General features: G+C 41.7%; 1 protein-coding gene across 1 annotated transcript in view; it reads right to left on the bottom strand.

The window, feature by feature from the left end:
* The window catches only part of HYDIN (HYDIN axonemal central pair apparatus protein), a 478,970-nt gene that overhangs the window by 396,115 nt on the left and 67,746 nt on the right, over window positions 1–15,109 (bottom strand). Inside the window, exons 6-7 of the mRNA XM_072967685.1 lie at window positions 1,744–1,993; window positions 618–800 (exon numbers count right to left, since the gene is read on the bottom strand). The gene's annotated coding sequence lies outside the window, so the exon portion shown is untranslated. The remainder of the gene's footprint in view (window positions 1–617; window positions 801–1,743; window positions 1,994–15,109) is intronic.

The following is a 15,109-nucleotide window of genomic DNA, read 5'->3' as shown; positions in this document are numbered from 1 at the left end:
GACTGACCATTTTACCCTACCATCCTTAGAGACAGGGCTGGGTGGGAGAGGAGAGGAAATGTGGTGAACTAAGCAGACCCTAGCCTCATGGCAGTGGCAGCCCCTTCTTAGGGAGCCTGGTTGTTGTTGTTGTTGTTGTTTGAGGGCTATCTGGCTACCACACCTCTCATTTACTCTTTCTGCTGCCCTGTGTTTTCTCAGCAAGAAGTAGCATCACCCTTAACACAGAAAGGTCTTCTGTTATGCTTGAATTTATGACAGCACAAATGAGGGAGGCAGGAAGCTGTTCCCAACTCTGCAACCAGGCTCAGGAAGGGAGCAGCCCAGCAATGTGAATGAGTGGAGATGAGGTGGGGCAGACTGAGCCCCAGCTGCAGTAATAAAAACACAGCTTGGCAAAAGGAGACGGGTGGAAATCAGCCTTGGGGAGTGGCCTTGGGGAGGGAGTGGGGGAAAAGATGAAAGTGAGGTGGGTGGGAGATCTGCAAATCTGACATCTCCCACCATCACACAATGTCCACAGCTCCCAGTGGGAGAACAACAGCATCCCCAAGGAGTAAGGAAAACACAGTAACTGAGCATTTGAGCTTGGAATTAATCAGCAAATCGCATCAAACCTTTGACACCACAGGCTCCGGCCTCAGAAGGCAAAAGCCTTTTAAGTGCCAATGATCATCCCCGTGCTCTTCATCTTCAGGCTCCGTCTTGGTGATGGATGGCCACCTGCATGGTGCCCTGGCATTTCCACACACAAAATAATTGGCTGCAGAAGGTTGCTGGATGCCTTTGTGTGAGGGAAGCTGCAAAAACAAATTCAAGTCTGTCAACTCAAATGTTTTTTGATATTTGGAATCAGAGAGCACGAATTCTGTTATTCGTTTTCTCCATGATAAGAAATAGTTCTTTACTATAACACCAAATAGAGTAAAATTAAAATAGCCTGCCATATTTAGCAGTTAAAGAGCCATTTGTTTCAAAGAGTTTTTGCTGACCATCATTTTGTATATTTTATGTGCCTCTTTATATCATTCTTACAAAGGGCATAGAATTCTCCACCTCTTTGAAGAAGAAACTGAGGCAATAGTCACCCAAGTGTACAGGGTTAGCAGAGCTGTGAAAGCTCAGTAGCAGTAGCTAAATTTTATTGATAATGCTAATATTAGTTAATTAATGAATATTAATAGAGAAAACTGAGGGCTGGCACTCATTTAGTCCTCCCAGCAATCATATTAACTATTACCCCCTTTCTACAGAAAGGAATGTAACTTGAACAGGTTCAGTAACTTGCACCAAACCATACATCTGGTGCCTGGTGAAGTTAAGACAAGATGTAGGTCGAGTGATACAAGATGAAGATATTACACTCGTTAATATATATGCACCCAATATAGGAGCACCTAAGTACATACAAGTATTACTAACAGAGATAAAGGGGGATATTGATGGGAATACAATCATAGTTGGAGATTTTAACACTGCATTAACATCACTAGACAGATCTTCCAGACAGAAAATAAACAGAGAAATTAAATACTACAATAGAAAAATTAGATTTGGGGGATATTTTCAGAGCATTATACCCCCCAAAAATAGGATATACATTCTTTTCAAGTGCACATGGAACATTTTCCAGGATCGATCATGTACTTGGGCACAAAAGAAACCTCAACAATTTTAAGAAGATAGAAATTATCTCAAGCATCTTTACTGACCACAATGCCATGAAACTAGGAATAGACTTACCATATGACCCAGGAATCCCACTCCTGGGCTTGTATCCAGAAGGAAAACTACTTCAGGATGACACCTGCACTCCAATGTTCATAGCAGCACTATTTACAATAGCCAAAACATGGAAACAGCCAGATGTTCATCAACAGGTGACTGGATAAAGAAGATGTGGTATTTTTATACAATGGAATACTACTCAGCCATAAAAACCGACAACATAACGCCATTTGCAGCAACATGGATGCTCCTGGAGAATGTCATTCTAAGTGAAGTAAGCCAGAAAGAGAAAGAAAAATACCATATGAGATCGCTCATATGTGGAATCTAAAAAACATAAACAAAAACAAACAAACAAACAAAAACAAAGCATAAATACAGGACAGAAATAGACTCATGGACAGAGAATACAGACTTGTGGTTACCAGGGGGGTAGAGGGTGGGAAGGGATAGACTGGGATTTCAAAATTGTAGAATAGATAAACAAGGGAAGGGATAGCACAGGGAAATATACACAAAATGTTATGATAAATCACAGAGAAAAAAATGTGACAATGAGTGTGTATATGTCCATGAATGACTGAAAAATTGTGCTGAACACTAGAATTTGACACAACATTGTAAAATGATTATAAATCAATAAAAAATGTTAAAAAAAAAAAAAGACAAGATGTAGGTCATCTGACCTCAGAGCCTCTCCAGTTACCAAGTGCCTTGCTAGGTATCTGTTGCTGCATGACAAACTCCCCCCAAATTTAGTGGCTTCGGGGTGGTGGAGTAAAACTTGGTGGCTTAAAACAGCTGTTATCTTGCAGTTTCTGGGGGTAGGGAATCCGAGCACAGAGAGGTGCCTGTGGCTCCGGGCCCCTCACAAGGCTTCAGTCAAGGTATCAGCTGGGGCTGCTGTCATCTCAAGGCTCAAGTGGGAAAGGATCCACTGTGGTTGTTGGCAGGACTCAGTCCCTTGCTGGCACTTGGCTAGATGCCCCTCTCAGTTCCTTGCCCTATGGGTCTTTCCGTAGGACACAACCTGGCAGTTTGCTTTATCAGAACAAGTCAACATGAAGAACCAGATACAAAGTCTGAGCAAGATGGAAGTCCCAGTCTTTTGTAACCTAATCTTGGCCTAGTCCATTCATTAGAAGCAAGGGTCACTAGATCCAGGTCACACTCAAGGGGAGAGGATTACCAGGAGGCATGAGTACCAGGGAGTAGCAATCAGTGAGAGCCATTTCAGAAGCCATCTACCACAGGGCCCTTCTCAGGTAACGGTCCTCTCCCATCACTCACCAGGGCAGGCTAAACGGTATGATTGTATAAGGTGAATGTGACCCCCAAGCCACAGCTTCCTGCTAGCCACAGTCCAGAAATGGACACCTGACCCAAACCTGGCCGATTAGATACTTTCCCCCAGGAATTCAGAACTGCAATCCAGAGACCTGGTTGGTTTCTACTAGAGGCTTGAAATGGAATGATATTAACAGGAGCTATGGGGCAGCTGTCTTCTGTGCTCAGAAATAAGCAGAGAGAGCCATATATGGGGGAGAAAGAGAGAAGAGAGACAGACAGGCAGGCAGGCTACGCTTCCTCCCCTGTATTTGGAGAGGTACAATAAAAACTTTAGGTTTCTGTCACTTGCAACCAGTGATGATAGTCATAATATTTAACCATTAATAAGACTCAAATGCCAACCAGTCTGGAAGGAACTCACCATAAACATCTGGTGCAGCCCCATTGCTGGACACTGGGTGCCCACCAGCTGTTGGTCATTCCGAAGCTCAGCTCTCTCCCACCTTGAATGCACTGCTGCCCTCAGGGACTGAGGCTGCAGGAATGTGTGAAATAAGAACTTCAGGATCACCCGAGCGGGAGTCACACGGCAGCCTAGCCCAAACTTTGGTGTGATCACAGATTTCCTCTGTAGCCCACAGGGGAGTTGGTATCTCTGTCAGACAACTCACAGATGAGTTTTTGTGATAATGTCAAGTGCATTCACTTTGATCCCTGGAAAAATACACACAAGTGGCCTATGCAGGGATGGAAAGTTTCTATCTGATTTGTATGAGAAGCTGCTGGATCCACCACTGGGTAATGGGATTTGGGGGACTTGCCACTCCTTCTAAAACAGGTCCATGTAGCTCCTTGATACACTCTGGGGACTGTGAACTCCTTAACTGTACGGACAGAGTGTTGTGAATATCCACAGGTATGTAGCTAACATCAGGTACTCTGATCATACAACCAAGACAAAACAATTAGAGAGGCTAAGAGGTGGCGTTTAGGGAAGGGGTCATTTATTTTTATTGTTTTTTAAATGAAATCAACTGACAGTCAACTAAATCAGTGAATGCTCACACCGCCTGATTCTGCTCAGGAACAAGGAATTGACATAGCATTCCTCTCTAGACTAGGAAGATTCTCCACCCTGACTCTCCATCTCGCCCACAGTTTTCCCTCTCCACTAGGAATAAATGTCAGTGAGTGCCCTCTGAAAGCTGGTGAGAAGCTGATAACTGAAGAAAGTTTTGCCTGAACATTAGACTGAAATATGATTTCCTTTGGAGATCTCCTGTCAAGTTAAACCTTTGTATGAGAGCTATACAGTCAGATGATTTTTTTTCCTACATTCGACATTGTAGATAATTGCTCTCTGCTTCCTTGTTCAATGAAATGAGGTAAATTGTTACAATTTGCAACAAAGATAGATTGATGCCCCTGTCTCACAACAGAGCATGGAGTGCACATTTCTTTCTTTAAAAAATAAGGTCTACCTCTACGCAATGAAGCAGAGATCAATATTCATAATTATAAGTCATAACTCACAATACAAATTTTATTTGAATCAGGCATTGTGCCCCAGAAGATTTTGCTTAAGGTATATGTTACTTTTTTAATTAAAGAAAAGAGGAAAAATAGAGACATACCTGTAATTTGTTATCAAAGCTTTAGATGAATTAACTGAAAATCTTGTCCTGCTTTACCAGTTGGACCTGCAGCAACCACATGCTTGTATGTAGGGATGTCCTTTGGAGATTAAGTTCATGATTATCAGTAAGAATACATAATATTTTTTGAGCATGTGCCATGCTCATGGGCACCATACTAAACACTATGTGTATGTTAGTTCATTTTAACCTTACAATAGCCCTCCCAATAACTATTACTATCTCCATTTTATTGAAGAGGCAATCGAATTACAGAAAGGTGCAGAAATTTGACCAAAAGCATACATTTAGTATGTAGTAAAGCAGAGATTAGAACCAGGACTGTTTTATTCCAGTGTGACTCTGAACCACTATGTACTACCCCTAAATTTGAGACTCTAAAAATATCAATTTGCCTTAGTATTCAGGAATATAGTAAGTAACCCTGCAAATAGTCTCACCCACCATTACCCCACCTCCTTCAATTAGCCTACATAAAACTTTAAGTAGCATATCGGTTAGCTATTTCTACATAGTAAACACTCCCCAAACTAAGCAACATTAAACAGTAAGTATGTGCTATTGCTCATGAGTCTGGATGGGTCAGCTGAGTGGTTCTTCTGCTCTCCCACTGGACTTACATACCTGAGGTAACTGTGGGTCAGGTAGGCAGTCCTGCTGATCTTAATTGGGCTCTCTCACACGACTGGGGGCTGGGGGCTACGGGCTATAGACTGGTTTGATGGCCTCAGCCAGGTCCTCACCCTCCAGCAGGCTAGCCTGGGCTTTTTCATACAAAAATGGCAGGGTTTCAAAAGCAAGCAAGAAACTGCAGAGCATGCAAGTCTCCTGGAGGCCCTGGCTTAAAACGAGCAGATGCCATATTCTCCTGGCCAAAGCCAGACATGATACAAGGCCAGCCTGGAGTCAAAGAGGGCAGGGATCAGATATTCTCAAAGGGTATGGATACAGGGAGTCATCAACTTTGGCCACTGATGTAATTAAATCTTCCACAGTGGTAGCTATGGAAACCATAAATCTATTTTGATACCGGTAGCAATACTGGTTGAATTCAGAGTATGCATGGACTGGCTCACACCTGCTCTATTACAGTTGCCCCTTATGTGAAAGGAAACTGAGGCTTAAAGAGATGAAGAAACTTGTTCACAGTATGGTGCACCTGCACAAAGGACATAGTCTTAGCTTTGGTTGCCTCTCTCCAACCAGCTGGGCCCTGAGCCAGAGGCTCTCGTTGCTTCTTTTCTTAAAAAAGCATGAAGACTGATCTCTATCTACCTGTTCCCAAGGGTGTATTCAAGGGTTTAGCCCTTCGACTTTTCATCCTTTCTGTGGAGGTCCTGTGAAATTGATAGGACTCCAGAGTCCACAACTCTGAACAAGCCCTTTCTGTTCACTGCTTTGGTAGCTTTTGCTCTAGTTCCCAAGTGTGTGTGGTGCCTAGTGGCATAACAGCCTTCTCTAGAATGAGAAACAAAATCAGCCTCACTATTGGCTTTCATGTCCTGTCAGTACACTGGAGGAAAGAACAGGGGATAGGGACTTGACACCTCCTTGGGCCTCTGTTTCTTCATCTGCAGATGGTAAATATGTAACCTGAACCTGTCTCCCTCATAGACTATTTAGGCGGACCCAAGGAGGCCATGGGTATAAGCACTCTTTACAAAGATAAAAGGTGAGACATGGGGATGTGAGACAGAGCAGAGGACGCAGGAAGCAGAACAGAACAGGGGACAAGAGAAAAGCGGGTAAAATAGGATCTTGGATAAGAGAAAAGGTGGGCTCCTCTACCCAGAATCTGCCCAGATAAGCACGGTTTTACAGAAACTCTTCCCCAGACCCTTGTGCGAAAAGCAGACAACCCCTCACTCACAAGTAATACATTGGCTACACTGCCCCCTGCTGACCATCATGTGTAAGAGCACAGACGCTGAACCGCCAGTGAAAACAATGAACTTAGAGGTTTCAGAGACCACCAGGCCACATAGGTATGAAGGAACCTGTGATGACTCTGCCTCCTCAGCCCCAAGATGCTCCTTAAGCTTAATTCAGAATCTCCCCCTTCCTTCTCCTTTTGCCTGGGGAAAGCAGAGAATCAGCATCTGTTCCTTTGCCTCAGGCACTGATACCACCCATTCTCTAAGCTATGGCTGTAACATGGGACCCAGTCATCCCAGTTCCTCTGTTTTTTGCAAAGACAAAGCCCAAGGGTCATATTTCTTTCCAGAGTTTAATTGTTAGTCATCATGGGGAAATGGCTGGAGGAGGGAGTGGAGAGGGATGCAATACAGCAAAAATTTCAATTACGTTATTTAAAAAATGATGCGGCTCTCCCGAGGTCACAGAGTTACTGAGCAAGGATGCTGGGATTTGAACGCAGGCTTTCTGGTTCCAACACCCATCTGTTTAACCATTAAGCTACACTGCCCCTCCCTACAAGTAATGAGACTGATCTTTGCGGCTTATGGGCTCTGGGACTCAGTTTGGGTTTTAACTCCCCTTCTGCCTTTCTGTCTTCTGCCATCTGTGTTAACTTGGACACTATACTTCGAGTCTTGAAGCTTTAGTTTCCACCTCTATGAAATAGAAAGAATAGAATCTACCTTACATAGTTATGACAACTACTAAATAAAATGATGCATATAAAGCACACCACACAGAGCCTGGCAATACTAAGCACTTAACAAACGATAACTATATTTTAAAAATATTTTTTCAACTGGGCTGAATCCATTTACTGTTGGAAGAACTCAATTTTTTTTACCCCTGGATCTACCGTTAACTCACCATACGATTGAGGAGTTATCACTCATTTGGATGATAGCAGAAGCCTTCTCCCTATACTCCATGCTTTCCTGTGGCCACCTCCAATAGACCATCTTCTTTAGACAGCTACAGTAGCCCTTTCAAAATAATATCAAATCACTTTGCTTCCCTGCTTAACACTTCCCAATGGTTTCTCACTGCACAAAGAATGAAATCCAAAACGCTTGCCATGACTTGCAAAGCTATGCATGATGTGACCGCAGCCCGTGTCTTCCACCTTACCTCTCGCCTCCCCATCTCTCACTGTGATCCACTCACACTGGCCTTCTTTCTGTTCTTGAATATAACTACTTATTCCCACCTCATGGTATTTGCCAGAGAAGCAGCCACTTTGACCTTTGTAAGGCTGACTCTTTGTCATTTAGATCTTCATTCACACGTTCATTACAGAGGCATGTTCTCTCATTCCCATGGCCATCCCCTCTCCCAGTCACTCTCTCATCACCTTGTTTGATCTACTTCCCAGGATTCACCATCATCTGAAAAATTCTTATTTATTTATTCCATGGGTTTTCTCTCTGTGCCCCTCCATCAGAACATAAAGAGCAAAGAGTGTCATTAGAACGTTTTCTGTTTTGTTTACTACTGTGGTCCTGTAGTACATGAGCTCAGTGCCTGACATCTAGTAGATCTTTAAGTTATAGAGGTTATATTAATGAAAAAATGAAGGAATTCAATTAAACCAAGACTCATTTATGAAACAAGATTCAATGATACCAAATGTTCTTTCCAGCTCTAAAATTGTAAGAATCTTGGGACATCTTGGGTTCCTAAGCCAGTATAGGGAAGAGAGAGGGTCTGTCTGGATTGTGGAATTCTAGGAGACATTATTGATAATTGATGTAAATCACTGCAATATTTCACAAACTTCTCTTGGGTTTAGCTTTCTTATCTCTTCTGTATCCTCTTAATCACATCCTAAGACAAGCAAGAGGGCACTGTCAGAAAAGATGGTGGTTGACATTGGCTGATGTGATCTTTACCTCTAATCCAGAGACGTTGGTTGACTTTCAGAGCTCTCACTTTATGAGTACTTTCTTTTGAGAATGTCTCACTTTATACCATCCAGAAACAATGAAAGCTCTTTATAGGTGGACCTAGGCTGTATTCAACATCTTGGCACCAAAACTATCATACGGGTACTTGTCCAGATCATTTCTTTTAATTAACCAATTCAACAAAATGTATTCAGCACCTGCCATGTGCAGTCAAAGGGAGATCAAAAGAGATACCAATACCTATTCTTATGGAGTAAGAATTGATCAACCACCAAAACTATGTAACTGCTGCTTGTCAACTTCGATAAATATGATGGTGAAATATTCTCCGGAATCCTGTATAATAGGTAAGAAGACACAGGTTGAGAGCACAATAATACTTACAGATGAAGGACAACGGATAAGAAATATTAACCCACAGTGTAAGTAGATTTCTGAATATCTTTCTACACGTAACCTGTTTGAAACCACCCTCTTTTGAGACTTTGCTTGTTTATGGGGTTCTAATCAGTGCTTTTGATTAGAAATTGAGGAACCCTGGAGAGCCAAGCCCATCATTTCTACACAATGAAAACTCACTTCTTAAAGATCCTGATTGTCATCATGTGCTGGTCTCCATGCACACATTAATTTGTGTTCATCCCTGGGGAAACTGGGGAGGAGTTCGCAGGAACAGAAAAGAAGAACAGAAAGAGACAGGTGAGGCCTCGTGCAATACACAAAGCCCCATAATCAGCAGTTCTGGAAGGGAGGAGATTCCATCAGCTTCAGTAGCAGATGAGCCTTGCCTTATTTTTCTTTCTCATCTGACCAGGTACTCCATAAATGTCAGACAGAAGATAAGAAGAAGTAAACATGTTATTATGAAAAAAGAAGGGAGCCAGCTGGTTCATGTCAGATGTCTGGACTGTAAAATATTGCAATGCCCAGGTGACCTTGGGGAAGCTGACACTGGTATAATATTGGCCACTTACGTAGCTATATTAAGCTCTCTGGTTAGAGCCAGAGAGTGTATTTATGCGGATTGCAAATGGGGTGTTCTTTGAACATGTGTGCGCTCTTCCTGCTCTCTGGAGTTGGCTGTGTTCTCCCTGGTTGGATTTTCTCTAAGCCAACATATAGGCATGTGGAAGGTATGTTTCACTGCAGGAGTACCTGCTGTGGTTAGCAATACCTCAAAACATAAGAGAAGCATATGTCCAGATGGCAGGTGCTTTGGGTTCAGAGGAATGTGTTTTGGGCCATCAGCAAGGCTTAGTCCTCAGAGGACTTGGACTTTCTGTGAAAAAGTAAATACTATACTGTGGACTTGATCTAAATTATTCAACTCCCATACTTACACATCTTAAGGAGAACATTTTATTAAAAAATCTTTGATGTCAGAGAGGTCTGGATTTAAATCTCAACTCCAATTCCATGTGACTGGGTAACCTTGAGCAAGTTATAAAATCTCCTTGGGAATCCACTTATTTATCTGAAAATGGAGATAAGAAAAGTGTCTACCTCTTGTAAATAGGGTTACTATGAGGATTAAGAGAAATAATATATGCAAAGTGCTCAGAAGAGTGGCTGACTGCTAGCAAGGGCTGTTTTCAGTGCACGGAGTTCTGCATTGATACCTCCAGCCCTATAACCAGAGAGTATGTTTCAGGGTGCGAAAGAGAAGCTGAGCATAAAAGTGCATCTTCTGGTGACTAATTTAAGAGGTTTTAGGATGCCTTTTTTCACATACCAAATCTACTTAGTGGGCAGAAATCAGCACTGTGGACAGCTCTACCAACAGTAAACAGGGCAGAAGGTGCTGGCTTTGAACATGGACCATCTATATTATTAGTGTTTTTAAAACTGTGGATATAGCGAAATCAATACTAGAGGGCTGTGACCAGCATTTTAAAAAGAAAAGAATGGAATAAGAAATGCACAGGTGTATTTGCACAGAGTACGTACTGTTTCATGGCCCGTGTGTGTGTGTGTGTGTGTGTGTGTGTGGACTAAAATTACTCCACTAATGGCATGCAAGATAAGTGTAATTAATACATGGATAAACATCTATACAACTATAATGCTTATGTAATTTATCATACCTTACTATTACCTTCTACTTACAGTAAGTAATAATGGTTTTGGATTAATGATAGATAAATTTTCCTTATAAAATAAATTATCTAAGCAAAAATATGGGCCTGTTGTTTTAAATTGTGTAAATAAGAATGCAGGTGGTACAGAGATGAGGTAAGAATCATTATGGCAACATAAGAATACCTGACGTTTAGGAAACACTACATTACACGTGGTAGGTAAAGAACCTAAATTCAAGATCAAGACTTGAATCCTGGCTTCTTGTTCTCTCTAAACACAGCAGCTCATCCTCCCTCCACCTTGCAGTCTACATCCAACGAACAGTGAATCACAATGCTGGTAGCATTTACATATTTGTTCTGAACCTAAGCTCAGCCACAAAGTGGTACAGGAAACCTAAATATGGAAACCAATCGAGATTTCGAGTCCTTCCCACACAGTCCACTGAGCAGCAGTTGATGTTCACATGTTTTAGACAGTTTTGCCTTGGGCTAGCCTCAATTCAGTGACCTAGACATGAAAGACTGTCTGTGTCCCAGTTCTAAGTTTCTCAGTTGTGTTGTCCTGTCCCTCTGCTCTTACTGTTCATATCAAAGTGGGTTCCAAAAGACCAAAGAGTTCTCCTGTAATACATTTCTTTCTTTTTTCTTAAACAAGGTAGCTTTAAAAATTAAAGTAACACCCACACAGCTAAATGCAAGTTTATGCATGCATTCTTCAGGTACACTTCAATAATTTCACTAACCAGAAGGCATATTTCAGAGAAATTACTCTTAAGTTGTGACAGCTGCAGGGCTAAAGTCCCAATCCTGAAATTGTAAAAGGATCAGAGAGTATCAAGGATGAAATAGTATCTCTTAAATGGGGACTGCCACTCTTTTGTAATCCACTGGCTTGCTACAGAGCAGAAGCTGCAAACCAACAGCCCACAGACTGGATCAGACCCATACATGAGGGTAGGGTGGGGAATGTCAGGGGCACAAACAAAGAGGACAGGCAGGGGAGGATTTATTAGCATGAATTGCCTAAATCTTTAAATTGGAAATTCTTACATAAAAATGTTAATATCCACCTTGTTTTGACAAAATACAAATATGCCACAACACTGGGCCTCGGGACCACATTCAACTGGAATTCATGAGAGGCTGTCCCCTTTAAGTGGCCATGTACTTTCCAGTTAACCAGAGTCCCTGTTTATCCCTATTGTACTACCCCAACCCCTTTGACTTCCTTATATTACCTGCCTGAGACTATAGGACAGTGATAGGTCACTGTCTTTCCATCACAGAACTAGCCTCCTCTGTACAAAGATGCTCAGGAAGGAGGTGGTAAGTTTCATAAGGGCAGACATTCACTGCATCCATGTTATTTTCTATCATATCCCTAGCATATAACATATATCAGGTGCTCAGTATATCTCCAGGATGGATGGATGGGTGGATGGATTGAATTGGATGATGGATGAATAAAAAGATCTTGGGCCCCTCATTGGAGAAGATGAACATATGAAGCACCTCCCTGAACTCCAGACCTCTATGTAGAACTGCCGTTTAGGTATATATCTCAACTTGGATGTCAAATGAAAGGCTTGAATTTAATATTACCAAATTGAACTCCTGGACTAGAAGCAACAATATCCCAGTAGCAACAAGCAGACCTAGTTCCTAGATCTTGGTAATAGCATTCTCCAGTAAAAGGAACCAGGGATCCTTAGAGAAATAGCTAATTTTAGGACTGGGGCAGAAAATATACAAGACAAGCCTGGAGCATACTGTAATGCCAGACGTAAGGAAATGCTCAAAGACAAAAAAATAATTATGATGGGGATATGTCCAAAGAAACACAGGAGTCAAATGAAAGCGCTCTCCGTGGTCAAAGCTGGAACAACTTCAGCAACAAAATAAAGTAGTACTAGATTATAACCCCAAGTATAAAATAAAAACCCTTGAGTCCTTACTAATATAAGTGATTGAATGAATAAGTGAATAAGTAAGTAAATAAGTAAATGGAGGAGATTAGCTAAATGCAGAAGAACTTCAAATAATTTATGAAGCTACTCTGCCCTCAAGGAGGTGGAGCATAATTTTTCTTAAGTGTAGGCTGTGCAGACGGACTTCCTTTCAGATAGTACAACATGGGGAAAGGGTAAAAGAGTAACTTTACAGTAGAGAAACCAGAAAAACACTATCTTAGCCAGATGATCAAGTTCAACGTCAACATGGTAAGTCATGTTGATAGGATATACCTTTGATACGATATGATAAGAAGAGAACTTTGAGGTCTTCCTCCAAAAAACCCACAGCCCTAATCAAGAGGGGAAAAAATCAGGCAAATCCTAATAGAGGGGTATTCTATGAAATACTTGACCAGCACTCCTCAAAACTGTCAAGTTCATCAAAAAACAAAAAAGGAAAGTCTGAAAAAACTGTCACATCCAAGAGGACAGATGACTATTAATGTAATATGATACTCTAGATAGGATTCTAGAACAGAAAAAGGACATTAGGCAAAAACTAAGTAAATCTGAATAATGAAGGGATTTTGTTAACAATAATGTGTTAATACTGGTTCATTAATTGTGACAAACTTGTACTAATACACATTAAGAATAGGGGAAACTGGGTGTGAGGTATATGGAAACTCTCTGAATTATCTTCACATTTTTCTGTATATTAAAAACTATCCTACTTTTAAAGGTTTATTAAAAATTAAATTCCCCCCACAGTAAAATGCGATCCTTCTTATCTCAAAATATGGAAACTCCACTCTTCAATTGCTTAGGCCAAAACTTTTGGAGTCACCATTGACCCCATTCCCTTTTTCCCATGCCATATCCAAGATCAAAGCGCATCTTCATCTCAGAGCCTTTTCACTTGAGAATCCCTCTGCCTGGAATGTACTTCCCTCTGACCATATTGCCTCCTCTCCATATCCTTCAAGTTTCTGCTCAGAAGTTAACTTCATTGGTGAGGCCTTCCCTGAAGAGGCCTATAAAAATCAAAGCACACTCCACCCTATCTCCCCTCAAACTGCCTTACTTTTCTTCATAGACCTCACCACCAGGAGAAAGAGAAAAGCAGCCCTAACAGCCAAGAATTTGCCTGGCACCATAAGCTGGGTCATGGTATTCTTCTGTTGACCATAAAGAGTTTCACAGAACACCACCACCAGACAAGGCCACCCTGTGTCAGTGGTAGGTCAAGACAAAAACAAGCACTCTGTCTGTGCTTAATCACGTTTAAGCACAGACACAAATATGAACATGGTCCAAAACACAAGAACACCCAAACATCCCCACATTCTGGCTAATGTGAGTGACTGCTGCTGCTTTACATGTTACAGCTCTGGCCGTGCTCCATTCCTCTTGATGACTCCTGGATAAGAATTACTGAGAAACTGTGGTAGACTGAGTAATACACCCCACCCAAGCGGCCCATATCCTAATCTCAAGAACTTGTAAAGTGTCACCTTACATGGCAAAAGGAAATTTGCAGACATGATTAATTGGGAGATTTTTAGTTGGGGAGATTATCATGAATTATTTAGGTGGGTCCAATATAATTACCATAGTCCTTTTAAGAGGCAGTAGGGTTAGGGTCAGTGGAGGAGATATGATGACACTATGCTGCTGACTTTGAAGATGGAGGAAGGGGCCACAAGCCAAGGAATGCAGGTGGCCTCTAGAAGTTGGGAAAGACAAGAAGACAGATTCTCCCTTGGAGCCTCCAGGAGGAACCAGCCCTGCAGATACCTTTACTTTTAACCCAGTGAGACTGATTTTGGACTTCTGACCTCATGAACTGTAAATATAATAAACATTGCTGTGTTAAGCCACTAGGTTTGTGGTGATATGCTACGTCAGCAATAGGAAACTAACACAGATCCCCAGTTACAGAATTATCCCAACTTCCTTATAGCATTCAATCTGGAACAAAGCTCCACTTATTTGAATTCTCCCCCAAATCACTCAACACACTCACAAGTCCTATAATTAGTCCTTTCTCACATCTTCCTGAGGAGCCCCATGGTCCAACAGTATACATTCTCCCTCATTGCCAAGAGCTAATAAACCCAGCTGTGCCCAACTGCAATTGTACCTCTGGTGGTCTTTGGCTGTAGGGCGCTGACAACCATCTGATGCTCCAAATATTTAACTGTGTGTTTACTGTCCGACTAACCCAGCATGGCATCTCCCAAGATAGGATGACAGGAGCATACAATAAGTAAATCATCAATCTGTGAATAATAAGTTATTATTAAGGTTATTGGACAAATATGATGAAAGAGAAGCTCTCTAGAGCTGTATATCACGTAAGCTAAGCCAGCCAAATGAATGTATGGCAGGCAGACATTTATTGGCTTAATTTTTTATTTTTAGTCACTAGAAGGGTTCATCAACCCTTCTTTTTCTTAGTTAAGTTTCCATTAGAAAAATTTTGGCCTTGGAAAAATGGGAAAACATGAGGTCTATACAGAAGCCAGGAGAACCTGGCTGGATTAGGGGTGAGGGTGAGCAGGTGAGAGTGACCCACAGAC

Source organism: Vicugna pacos, chromosome 9 (assembly GCF_048564905.1).
Source record: "Vicugna pacos chromosome 9, VicPac4, whole genome shotgun sequence".
Classification (NCBI taxonomy): domain Eukaryota; kingdom Metazoa; phylum Chordata; class Mammalia; order Artiodactyla; family Camelidae; genus Vicugna; species Vicugna pacos.
This window is presented reverse-complemented; position numbering and strand designations above follow the sequence as displayed.